The sequence below is a fragment of the Mercurialis annua genome, linkage group LG8 (assembly GCF_937616625.2).
Source record: "Mercurialis annua linkage group LG8, ddMerAnnu1.2, whole genome shotgun sequence".
In the NCBI taxonomy this organism is placed as follows: Eukaryota; Viridiplantae; Streptophyta; class Magnoliopsida; order Malpighiales; family Euphorbiaceae; genus Mercurialis; species Mercurialis annua.
Genome location: NC_065577.1, coordinates 6,295,592 through 6,309,527, shown reverse-complemented (window position 1 = coordinate 6,309,527; position 13,936 = coordinate 6,295,592). Strand labels below are relative to the sequence as shown.

At 35.6% G+C, this 13,936-nt stretch overlaps 2 long non-coding RNA genes across 2 annotated transcripts; both read left to right on the top strand.

Annotated features, from left to right (window-relative positions):
• The first annotated feature begins 3,256 nt into the window (after window positions 1–3,256).
• On the top strand, window positions 3,257–5,973 carry LOC130014709 (uncharacterized). The gene is made up of 2 exons (XR_008789635.1): window positions 3,257–4,782; window positions 5,624–5,973. It is a non-coding gene; the product is annotated as an uncharacterized LOC130014709 (long non-coding RNA).
• A 4,903-nt stretch (window positions 5,974–10,876) lies between these two features.
• LOC126662200 (uncharacterized) lies at window positions 10,877–13,593 on the top strand. The gene is made up of 2 exons (XR_008789643.1): window positions 10,877–12,402; window positions 13,244–13,593. It is a non-coding gene; the product is annotated as an uncharacterized LOC126662200 (long non-coding RNA).
• Window positions 13,594–13,936: the final 343 nt, after the last annotated feature.

Sequence of the window (13,936 nt, the reverse complement as noted above, 5' to 3'; positions counted from 1 at the left end):
AATCACGGTAGTAATGCATACGAGTATACATATATATATTTTCTGTATAAAATACATTTTTTCAAAATGTAAATCATGCATCATACTCGTGTCAAAATTTTTAAGACGTGATTTTATTCAGCAACTCTTTGGTGATGAGAGGTGTCATCACTCTGAGCTACAATTGTACCAATGTTTTCAAACGATTTAAAGTAAAAGAATTTGAGTCGAAAGAAGAGTTTGAAAGACTGGTGCACCAGCAATGTTTGAGATATATTTGTTTTGTAAGAAACTCAGATGTAAAGCCCTGCGACAACAATAATAAAAGATTCTTGATAAACAAGAATGAACGTGTGTGATAAAATACATCCCAATGTAAGAATGAAGCCCTGATGATAATAAATATTATTGCAATTTATCGATGCGAGACGTGTAAGATATCGGTAAGGTACCTAAGATTGGTGCTTACCCAAGCGTAATACGGGGTGAAAGTACGCCATCTAAAGCGAGAAAAGAAAGGGTATAGATCCAAGGAAGATACGGACCATGGAAAAGACCATATAAGGGTAAGAACGATTAAAAATATACGCGTACAATACTTAAATACTGGATGAGAATGAATGAGAAGAGGAGTAGACCGTAATAAGGTAGGCTAACTGAAAGATGCAATACATTGACAAATGCGAGCAGGGAGCAAGTTTACCTCCTATCGATAAACGGTATTGGACATGTCAAAACAAGAAGTACAAGAAGATCGAAAAATACGATAAGACGAAGACAATAACTTCAACGGACGATGATAAAGAAATCCGTAGTCATATGTTTGTAAGAACCAAAACGTATCATGTACAACATGTACATTGGAATGAGATGGATAAAGTGATCGAAAAGTATTATAATAGGAATGATGAAATAACCGAGAAACATAATAGGGAAAGGAAAGGATTACATCGAACAATGGTAAAGGTATTACAAGTCAGATTTGGACGATTGAAGTGAAAAGGTCGAGAGGTAAGAGTTGCGCCATGAAAGATGGACGCGGCATATGTTAAGGAATGTATAGCGAGCATTCAACTTCATGAGATTCAACACTAGAGGACAATGAAGTGTACTATTGGTATAAAAGGAAAGATTCCTATATACCATCAAGCTTTGACAAGGATATCAAACGAACGATCGTATAAATCTAACCGTTGACTAAGTTATGAAGTAAATGGTTAATTGGAGTGTCGCATCAAAAACGTGAAAGGAAAAGATAAGTATAGACATGATCAGATACGGGAAAGACGAGAAACGTCAAGAAAAATGACGTCAGATTCCAACAAACTCTAAAAGGCTATACGATACAAGACAGAGGTAAAGACTACCAAGGATAGTATAACCTAACAAGAAAAAGTCAGGGTTAGAATTAAGATTTGAGAAACGATCGAAAGAAAACCAATAGAGTTATTATGGAATATTAATTCATTGTGAATATTGAAGGATGCAAAAAACTCAAGGACAAGGACACCCATTAATTTGGGATAAGAAGTACATGATGGTCATGACATATCGAGAAATAGATCGAGACTAAGAAGGAAGAGTAAAGGAATGATGTTAACCGGGTATAAGGTAATACGTTACGCGTTGTTTGGTTCAGACAAACATGGTAACCCGAATATCAAGGAATAAGGTGCGAGATAAGATAAAGGATCAACCTTGTACTTAATATGAAAAGTATAAATGCATGTTAAGTGGAGATATTAAAAGGAATTTCCAAGGCAAGGTAAACTAGAATTGGCGACGATAGAACGGGGTTCAAAATTAGCCCATGAGGCTATGTTTCGGGCGAAGTTCGGATCCCGAAACCCGATGATATGTAATCAGAATCAATGGATTTAAGTAAAGGATATTGCATAGATTAAATTTGGATAATTTAATCATGGTATCATTTGATTGAATTGATTGTTTTTCAAGTTCAAAAGTGAGCGAAAAACATAAGTTAATCGAAGGGTAAAAGTGTGACTAGAAGCCAACTTTGAGGACGATTTCGAAGGTCAGGGAGATGTCGAAACAAGTTCGACTCTCAACAAAAGTTGTAGATTGGATATCAAAATATAAGAATGTTGAATTTAATTCAGATTAAGACGTTTTTAAACGCTTGAATTATAGGCTTTAGCAATAGCCTCTAAGAACTGTTAAGTGCAGCTCCCAAAACTAAATCAGGGAAGCGACTTCAGCGCTAGTTTCAGACATCATTGGGAACTATTTTGAACCTGATGTTCAAATAAAAGTTGGAGATAACGTTGCGTACTATAAGTTTATTAATTTTGTTTGACAAACGAGCTACTCGATATAAGAGATTTTAAAGGTCAAAGTTGACCAGAAGAGTAATTTTGGATAAGTTTAAAATAACTTAAAATATTAAGTTATTCAATTAAATTATTCTAAATTAATCAAATTAAGATTTTGATTAATAATAAAAGGTATTTAAAGGACGTTTTAAGATAGTATCCAATATGATACGCTACAAGTACGACTCGCAAGGAATTGCAAAGAAACGACGAATAAACGTTGAAAAATATCAACGCTAATAAATGAGATGATGCAAGGAATTGGCCAACGACAGAACGAAGATTAAAAGTACATTAAAGAGGATCCAAGTATAGTGAAAAGACGTATAAGAAACAGCTACAAAAGGACGCAAAGGACGCGCAATAATCGAAGTGACAAGTTTACGCGCCATCGTTATAATAAAGTAAACGATGTAAGGAAATGATAAGATGTTTACCAGAAAAAGAAATATAAGAAAATTCGAGGACGAATTTTTATAAGGGGGGAAGAATGTAATACCCCGTACGTCTGGCGTTGCCAAAGTAGGCAACATGCCCGATTCAAGATAAGTAAAGCGGCCAGAAAGAAAATAAACAGAAGAATAAATAAGGACAGACGCGAGTAGGTCGATATTGATATTTTAACAAGAAAATTTCAATGTCAATAATTCCATAAAGGAAATGGAATTAGACTTAAAAAGGAAAATATGGAAAAGTGGATAAAGTGCACTTAGGCTCGAAAATTGGAAAATTAGGATTCAATTCCCGGAAAATGGAAATTTAATAGATTATTGACGGGAATTAGAACTTATAAAAAATAATATCGAATAATTGGGTATCGATATTTGTTAAAGCAAAATTTAAAAGGAAAAAGTGAGAAAAAGTTCATTTTAGCTCAAATTGGAATTTGAGCGTTTTTAGTTAAAAAATTGCAAAAATGAATTATCGGAGATAGAATTATGAGATATTAAGTCGATATTATTTATTTGGACATAAATAATACACAATTTATCGAGATCAAAAGATTAAGTGATCGACGGACTAAATTGGACGAAAGAAAAGTTAAAAATCGAAGCGTGAGGAGGTGGTAAACTTAAGGATCAAATTGGACATTTTCCAACCCATGATTATCACTTATATGTGATAATATTGCTGGAATATTCATTTTATGACAGCAACAAAATAATTAGAGAGAAAAGGTGGTCTTCTTCTTCCTTGAGAAGAAATGATGGAAAAATCTTCAAAAATTCATATCTTCTTCGTTTTAGCTCCGATTGGGGCGATTCTTGCGGCCACGGAACGAGGAGGAGGAGCTCTACTGATCTAGACCTATTAATCAAGGTATGAATCACTAAATCTGGTTAGGTTTTGAGCTGTGATTTTCGGGATTTGTAAGTATAAATGGTGATGATGATTCTAATGGTGTAGATGATGGTTATGATGAGTAAATTGATGGTTTATGCAAAGTTTAATGATTGAATTGGTGAGACTTGAGAGTTGTGAATTATGTGTGATGTATGTTAAGGGTTAGAGTTTAATTTGCTGTTTTGAATAATAATGGTGACCATAATGATTTGAGGCTTAAAAATGAAGTTTACGTGTTGTAATTGATCGGTTTTGATAAGTTTTATAGTTAATTGTTGTGAGATGGCCATGAGCAGCCCCTCCCCTTATCAAAGCAAGGGAGGGCAGAGAGTAGAGGAAGGGGCCGAAGTCACCCCTTCCCCGAGGTCCAATTACGCTCATAATTGATGAAAACGCTAAGCGTTATGAGCTAGATTGATTTGGATGTAAAACAAGTTTTGAAAATGGAACTTTGGATTAAGATTTTGTTGAATGAAATTGATGGAATAGGTCATGTATTAGGGCTGGATTATTGTAATGTTGAAATATGATATCGATATGTTTAGTTCCGTCACGTAATAGTTTCAATCCGAATGTATAAACGATAATTGGACATTTTGCAAGAATTTTCTGTGCAAAACAGCCTTAGTGCGCGGGTCATATCTCGAGTTGTATACGTCCAAATTGAGTTCCGTTTATTGGTACGGAAACTTAATGATGTTATCTACGAATGTCTAAGTTTAACTTTTTGTCGAATCGGACTCTAAACTGCTCGTATAAGGCAGAACATTAAGTCGCGTAGAGCAGTTCTATAATTTTATAACAGCCCAAGGTCTTAACTTCGGAGCCAAATTCCGACAACTTCGGGTGATAATCTCAGTCCGAGACCTAAATGAAAGTTGTAGGCGACGTTCTTAACTTTAAGAATGTCAATTTTTTTTAGGGGTCGGACTGTTTTAAGTGAACGGTTTCAATAGCCGAAGTTGGCTAGAAACATAGTTTTAGATTAATTAATTATAGTTAGAGTGTAATTAATTCGAGCTATTATCGAATTTGTGTAGAATTGACGAGGCGACTACCAATGGAACCCGGAACTTACAGAACGCGACATCGCTTAGCTAGTATCAGAGATTATGGATAGCAAGCGGTGAGTATATTTTACTCACTCTTATTATCGTATTAAAAACTATTTTATATATACTATATATTATTATTATTAAATGCATCGCATTAGTTATTTGAGTTGAATTGTTTGATTTGGATTGTTGGTATATGATTGAATTATATTCAACTTGTTTGTTTATGGATTGACTTGTTTGATATATGAATTGTATTACTTTGCTCATGACTTGTCGATTATTTGCGAATGTGAATTTGTATACGATCCGAAGAAACGAGCTACCTATTGGGCGTCAATAGGCCGTGTGATCACCGGTGTTTATAAGAGTCTAGATATTCGTACATTAAAACGTTTGATATGAGCTCATTAAATGTTGATTATATTTATGATTATGAAATGGAATATGTTTGGGTATCGGAAAGGAGGATTATAGTTGTGGCAGATACGAGGTAACTCGGTCGAACTATCTCGGGACCCGTATCTGGTGGGTAACTCGGTCGAACTATCTCGGGACCCACAACTTGGGATTAAGTAGTGGCATGATGTAACTCGGTTGAACTATCTCGGGACTATGCCACGTGGTAGCGGGTAACTCGGTCGAACTATCTCGGGACCCGGCCACTCGGACGATATGATTCGAATATGATACGGATTAGGAGAGGTTAAGGAGTTTAAGATTAAGGTTTCGATCGGATCAAATACTTGTCTTAAGTGAATTGTTTGCAATCGCTGTGATTGTATATGTTGGAATTGTTTGAAAATGTGATTGTATATATATATTTTAAAAATGTTTTAAATGCGATGCTTATTTTGATAATATGGTAAGTAAAGTATAACTCACTCAGCTTAATAGCTGACCCCCAAATAGTGTGTTTTTCAGGTACCTAGATTCTAGACGTGGCTAGAAGTCCGTCTCTGACCAGAAGTCAATGTTCCAATAAACAGTTCCGACTTCCATGTCTGCTGCAGTAGTATAATGTCTGACTAGTGTCATGGCCTAGTAGAACAGTAAAAATTGTATGTTGTTTATAGTTGCTGTCTGTTGTGCATATTTTGGTTTGGCTACAATAGTTATGTTTTGTACCACGGAGGTAGATTTCCGTGATGTAACTTTGACGCTAGTAGTTTATGCCGGGCTAGTACGTATATGATACGGAAATGATAAGTCCGAGCAAGTTGTATGATTTTTACCAGTGTATAAATGTGTTTTTGTTTAAATGTTTCCGTTTGTAAGGTCAGGTTTTATATGATAATTGCGAAAAAGTTTTAGTGAAGTTCAGGCTTGCTACGGGATTCGGAACTACAATTCCCATTCCCTAGCGCCGGTCGCGGCCCTCAATTTTGGGTCGTGACAAAGGTGGTATCAGAGCAGTAGGTCCAGTTACCACTGCCAGTCTATGAAAAGTGTCTGTTTGACCCTATGTACCTAGGAACTACTGCAGCGTATAGAGTAGAGCCTTATTGATTATATGTGTCTCATTGAATTTGTTAGATGTTATAGGCTGTCTATTTCCGAGTGGAACGCGTGTGTGTGAGATTTCCTAAGTGTTTAAGTGAATGTGATATGCTTAGATACTTAGTCAAGCTTTTAGTTAGATAGTGCATATCATATATTAAATTATTGGATATTGTGGAAAAGTGGTTTGGACAGTATCACATGATTAAGTATTGTTCTTGTTCAGCATATCTGAGCAAAAATGGGGCTCAGCTACATGTTGTATCAGAAGAGGAGGAAGCGCCTCCTATTTATCAAATGGATTTCATGTAGATACTGACAGACTATCAGAGATACGTCAGAATGAGTGCATATCAGATATTCAAACTCGAGGTGGGACCATTGTCCCGGAGATGGAAATTAGTGAGGAAAGTTAGGAAGACCTATCCGAAGAGGAAGCATCAGAAGAGGTGAACCATCAGTACATTAGGGGTTTAGGACCCGACTTTGTTGAGTAATACAATAATGCACCTAAGCATTTTGGAATGTTATTCGCTAAAGCTCGTCAAATAGCCAGCGATCATGAGTGGAATGACGATTCCATTCCACCTCTCTTCTTTCGACGTGAGAGACTGACATTCCCTTTTCGTAGGAGTACTGCTCCAAGTATTTGGCATTACCCTGCAATTATGCATAGAGGTAGAGGCAGTGCTAGACGCGCTAGAGGACGCGGATGTGGCATTGCGACCCGAGAAGGGTGAGTCCAGTGAGACGCCCTCAAGTACGAAATGCTTTCTGTGCTTATGTGCCAAACATGTTTATGTGATTGAAATGTTTGTATTGTTTTGTTTATTCTGTGATCGATTGATATGACATACATTGATAGAATTGTGTATTATTAGGATAATGCCTATTGAGATAGATTGAGAAACCTGCACATATAGGCTTTATCGTAAACATAGTTGCTTTACAATAATTGAAACTAAGAATGCATAAAATACATAACATACATAATGTATATGGCGTGAAACGTAATTCCCTATATTACGTTTTCATTACCACAAGGATCGTAAATGATATCAAAGAAAGTATGATGTGAAAGATTGACACGTGAGCCTAAGGGCTACGTGGGATAAGAGTACGATCGAGATGATGAACTATAGAGACGCATGAGTATTAAAAGACAAGGAACGGGATATTCATTTAGCAATGCTAGTAGAGGATAGCATTGGCTATAAAACACTTCGATAAGTGTTAATGGATAACAAAATTACAATATCAAAATTATAATAAACCCCAATAAATTATAATGAAAAGCCATTAATGTCGCAAGGTGTGTAATCTGAAGGGACTTACGATTATTTTCAAGGAAAGAAAATTTTGTAATTTAATGGTACAATTGTGCTCAGTCATCATATGTGGCATGTCATAATCACGGTAGTAATGCATACGAGTATACATATATATATTTTCTGTATAAAATACATTTTTTCAAAATGTAAATCATGCATCATACTCGTGTCAAAATTTTTAAGACGTGATTTTATTCAGCAACTCTTTGGTGATGAGAGGTGTCATCACTCTGAGCTACAATTGTACCAATGTTTTCAAACGATTTAAAGTAAAAGAATTTGAGTCGAAAGAAGAGTTTGAAAGACTGGTGCACCAGCAATGTTTGAGATATATTTGTTTTGTAAGAAACTCAGATGTAAAGCCCTGCGACAACAATAATAAAAGATTCTTGATAAACAAGAATGAACGTGTGTGATAAAATACATCCCAATGTAAGAATGAAGCCCTGATGATAATAAATATTATTGCAATTTATCGATGCGAGACGTGTAAGATATCGGTAAGGTACCTAAGATTGGTGCTTACCCAAGCGTAATACGGGGTGAAAGTACGCCATCTAAAGCGAGAAAAGAAAGGGTATAGATCCAAGGAAGATACGGACCATGGAAAAGACCATATAAGGGTAAGAACGATTAAAAATATACGCGTACAATACTTAAATACTGGATGAGAATGAATGAGAAGAGGAGTAGACCGTAATAAGGTAGGCTAACTGAAAGATGCAATACATTGACAAATGCGAGCAGGGAGCAAGTTTACCTCCTATCGATAAACGGTATTGGACATGTCAAAACAAGAAGTACAAGAAGATCGAAAAATACGATAAGACGAAGACAATAACTTCAACGGACGATGATAAAGAAATCCGTAGTCATATGTTTGTAAGAACCAAAACGTATCATGTACAACATGTACATTGGAATGAGATGGATAAAGTGATCGAAAAGTATTATAATAGGAATGATGAAATAACCGAGAAACATAATAGGGAAAGGAAAGGATTACATCGAACAATGGTAAAGGTATTACAAGTCAGATTTGGACGATTGAAGTGAAAAGGTCGAGAGGTAAGAGTTGCGCCATGAAAGATGGACGCGGCATATGTTAAGGAATGTATAGCGAGCATTCAACTTCATGAGATTCAACACTAGAGGACAATGAAGTGTACTATTGGTATAAAAGGAAAGATTCCTATATACCATCAAGCTTTGACAAGGATATCAAACGAACGATCGTATAAATCTAACCGTTGACTAAGTTATGAAGTAAATGGTTAATTGGAGTGTCGCATCAAAAACGTGAAAGGAAAAGATAAGTATAGACATGATCAGATACGGGAAAGACGAGAAACGTCAAGAAAAATGACGTCAGATTCCAACAAACTCTAAAAGGCTATACGATACAAGACAGAGGTAAAGACTACCAAGGATAGTATAACCTAACAAGAAAAAGTCAGGGTTAGAATTAAGATTTGAGAAACGATCGAAAGAAAACCAATAGAGTTATTATGGAATATTAATTCATTGTGAATATTGAAGGATGCAAAAAACTCAAGGACAAGGACACCCATTAATTTGGGATAAGAAGTACATGATGGTCATGACATATCGAGAAATAGATCGAGACTAAGAAGGAAGAGTAAAGGAATGATGTTAACCGGGTATAAGGTAATACGTTACGCGTTGTTTGGTTCAGACAAACATGGTAACCCGAATATCAAGGAATAAGGTGCGAGATAAGATAAAGGATCAACCTTGTACTTAATATGAAAAGTATAAATGCATGTTAAGTGGAGATATTAAAAGGAATTTCCAAGGCAAGGTAAACTAGAATTGGCGACGATAGAACGGGGTTCAAAATTAGCCCATGAGGCTATGTTTCGGGCGAAGTTCGGATCCCGAAACCCGATGATATGTAATCAGAATCAATGGATTTAAGTAAAGGATATTGCATAGATTAAATTTGGATAATTTAATCATGGTATCATTTGATTGAATTGATTGTTTTTCAAGTTCAAAAGTGAGCGAAAAACATAAGTTAATCGAAGGGTAAAAGTGTGACTAGAAGCCAACTTTGAGGACGATTTCGAAGGTCAGGGAGATGTCGAAACAAGTTCGACTCTCAACAAAAGTTGTAGATTGGATATCAAAATATAAGAATGTTGAATTTAATTCAGATTAAGACGTTTTTAAACGCTTGAATTATAGGCTTTAGCAATAGCCTCTAAGAACTGTTAAGTGCAGCTCCCAAAACTAAATCAGGGAAGCGACTTCAGCGCTAGTTTCAGACATCATTGGGAACTATTTTGAACCTGATGTTCAAATAAAAGTTGGAGATAACGTTGCGTACTATAAGTTTATTAATTTTGTTTGACAAACGAGCTACTCGATATAAGAGATTTTAAAGGTCAAAGTTGACCAGAAGAGTAATTTTGGATAAGTTTAAAATAACTTAAAATATTAAGTTATTCAATTAAATTATTCTAAATTAATCAAATTAAGATTTTGATTAATAATAAAAGGTATTTAAAGGACGTTTTAAGATAGTATCCAATATGATACGCTACAAGTACGACTCGCAAGGAATTGCAAAGAAACGACGAATAAACGTTGAAAAATATCAACGCTAATAAATGAGATGATGCAAGGAATTGGCCAACGACAGAACGAAGATTAAAAGTACATTAAAGAGGATCCAAGTATAGTGAAAAGACGTATAAGAAACAGCTACAAAAGGACGCAAAGGACGCGCAATAATCGAAGTGACAAGTTTACGCGCCATCGTTATAATAAAGTAAACGATGTAAGGAAATGATAAGATGTTTACCAGAAAAAGAAATATAAGAAAATTCGAGGACGAATTTTTATAAGGGGGGAAGAATGTAATACCCCGTACGTCTGGCGTTGCCAAAGTAGGCAACATGCCCGATTCAAGATAAGTAAAGCGGCCAGAAAGAAAATAAACAGAAGAATAAATAAGGACAGACGCGAGTAGGTCGATATTGATATTTTAACAAGAAAATTTCAATGTCAATAATTCCATAAAGGAAATGGAATTAGACTTAAAAAGGAAAATATGGAAAAGTGGATAAAGTGCACTTAGGCTCGAAAATTGGAAAATTAGGATTCAATTCCCGGAAAATGGAAATTTAATAGATTATTGACGGGAATTAGAACTTATAAAAAATAATATCGAATAATTGGGTATCGATATTTGTTAAAGCAAAATTTAAAAGGAAAAAGTGAGAAAAAGTTCATTTTAGCTCAAATTGGAATTTGAGCGTTTTTAGTTAAAAAATTGCAAAAATGAATTATCGGAGATAGAATTATGAGATATTAAGTCGATATTATTTATTTGGACATAAATAATACACAATTTATCGAGATCAAAAGATTAAGTGATCGACGGACTAAATTGGACGAAAGAAAAGTTAAAAATCGAAGCGTGAGGAGGTGGTAAACTTAAGGATCAAATTGGACATTTTCCAACCCATGATTATCACTTATATGTGATAATATTGCTGGAATATTCATTTTATGACAGCAACAAAATAATTAGAGAGAAAAGGTGGTCTTCTTCTTCCTTGAGAAGAAATGATGGAAAAATCTTCAAAAATTCATATCTTCTTCGTTTTAGCTCCGATTGGGGCGATTCTTGCGGCCACGGAACGAGGAGGAGGAGCTCTACTGATCTAGACCTATTAATCAAGGTATGAATCACTAAATCTGGTTAGGTTTTGAGCTGTGATTTTCGGGATTTGTAAGTATAAATGGTGATGATGATTCTAATGGTGTAGATGATGGTTATGATGAGTAAATTGATGGTTTATGCAAAGTTTAATGATTGAATTGGTGAGACTTGAGAGTTGTGAATTATGTGTGATGTATGTTAAGGGTTAGAGTTTAATTTGCTGTTTTGAATAATAATGGTGACCATAATGATTTGAGGCTTAAAAATGAAGTTTACGTGTTGTAATTGATCGGTTTTGATAAGTTTTATAGTTAATTGTTGTGAGATGGCCATGAGCAGCCCCTCCCCTTATCAAAGCAAGGGAGGGCAGAGAGTAGAGGAAGGGGCCGAAGTCACCCCTTCCCCGAGGTCCAATTACGCTCATAATTGATGAAAACGCTAAGCGTTATGAGCTAGATTGATTTGGATGTAAAACAAGTTTTGAAAATGGAACTTTGGATTAAGATTTTGTTGAATGAAATTGATGGAATAGGTCATGTATTAGGGCTGGATTATTGTAATGTTGAAATATGATATCGATATGTTTAGTTCCGTCACGTAATAGTTTCAATCCGAATGTATAAACGATAATTGGACATTTTGCAAGAATTTTCTGTGCAAAACAGCCTTAGTGCGCGGGTCATATCTCGAGTTGTATACGTCCAAATTGAGTTCCGTTTATTGGTACGGAAACTTAATGATGTTATCTACGAATGTCTAAGTTTAACTTTTTGTCGAATCGGACTCTAAACTGCTCGTATAAGGCAGAACATTAAGTCGCGTAGAGCAGTTCTATAATTTTATAACAGCCCAAGGTCTTAACTTCGGAGCCAAATTCCGACAACTTCGGGTGATAATCTCAGTCCGAGACCTAAATGAAAGTTGTAGGCGACGTTCTTAACTTTAAGAATGTCAATTTTTTTTAGGGGTCGGACTGTTTTAAGTGAACGGTTTCAATAGCCGAAGTTGGCTAGAAACATAGTTTTAGATTAATTAATTATAGTTAGAGTGTAATTAATTCGAGCTATTATCGAATTTGTGTAGAATTGACGAGGCGACTACCAATGGAACCCGGAACTTACAGAACGCGACATCGCTTAGCTAGTATCAGAGATTATGGATAGCAAGCGGTGAGTATATTTTACTCACTCTTATTATCGTATTAAAAACTATTTTATATATACTATATATTATTATTATTAAATGCATCGCATTAGTTATTTGAGTTGAATTGTTTGATTTGGATTGTTGGTATATGATTGAATTATATTCAACTTGTTTGTTTATGGATTGACTTGTTTGATATATGAATTGTATTACTTTGCTCATGACTTGTCGATTATTTGCGAATGTGAATTTGTATACGATCCGAAGAAACGAGCTACCTATTGGGCGTCAATAGGCCGTGTGATCACCGGTGTTTATAAGAGTCTAGATATTCGTACATTAAAACGTTTGATATGAGCTCATTAAATGTTGATTATATTTATGATTATGAAATGGAATATGTTTGGGTATCGGAAAGGAGGATTATAGTTGTGGCAGATACGAGGTAACTCGGTCGAACTATCTCGGGACCCGTATCTGGTGGGTAACTCGGTCGAACTATCTCGGGACCCACAACTTGGGATTAAGTAGTGGCATGATGTAACTCGGTTGAACTATCTCGGGACTATGCCACGTGGTAGCGGGTAACTCGGTCGAACTATCTCGGGACCCGGCCACTCGGACGATATGATTCGAATATGATACGGATTAGGAGAGGTTAAGGAGTTTAAGATTAAGGTTTCGATCGGATCAAATACTTGTTTTAAGTGAATTGTTTGCAATCGCTGTGATTGTATATGTTGGAATTGTTTGAAAATGTGATTGTATATATATATTTTAAAAATGTTTTAAATGCGATGCTTATTTTGATAATATGGTAAGTAAAGTATAACTCACTCAGCTTAATAGCTGACCCCCAAATAGTGTGTTTTTCAGGTACCTAGATTCTAGACGTGGCTAGAAGTCCGTCTCTGACCAGAAGTCAATGTTCCAATAAACAGTTCCGACTTCCATGTCTGCTGCAGTAGTATAATGTCTGACTAGTGTCATGGCCTAGTAGAACAGTAAAAATTGTATGTTGTTTATAGTTGCTGTCTGTTGTGCATATTTTGGTTTGGCTACAATAGTTATGTTTTGTACCACGGAGGTAGATTTCCGTGATGTAACTTTGACGCTAGTAGTTTATGCCGGGCTAGTACGTATATGATACGGAAATGATAAGTCCGAGCAAGTTGTATGATTTTTACCAGTGTATAAATGTGTTTTTGTTTAAATGTTTCCGTTTGTAAGGTCAGGTTTTATATGATAATTGCGAAAAAGTTTTAGTGAAGTTCAGGCTTGCTACGGGATTCGGAACTACAATTCCCATTCCCTAGCGCCGGTCGCGGCCCTCAATTTTGGGTCGTGACAGCAGCTCTAGGACCTCATACTTGTGCAAGTCCAACGACTTCTGGCACAATGAATATGGTTTGTCTGATCCGACTTCTACTACCTGCAAACATCAGAGTGAGGGGTCAGTATTTGGGAAAATACTGAGTGAGTATGCAAATTATTAACGGTATTATTAAATTTACAACATCGCATACTCAGAATATAATTCATGGCTTTTCATTTCAT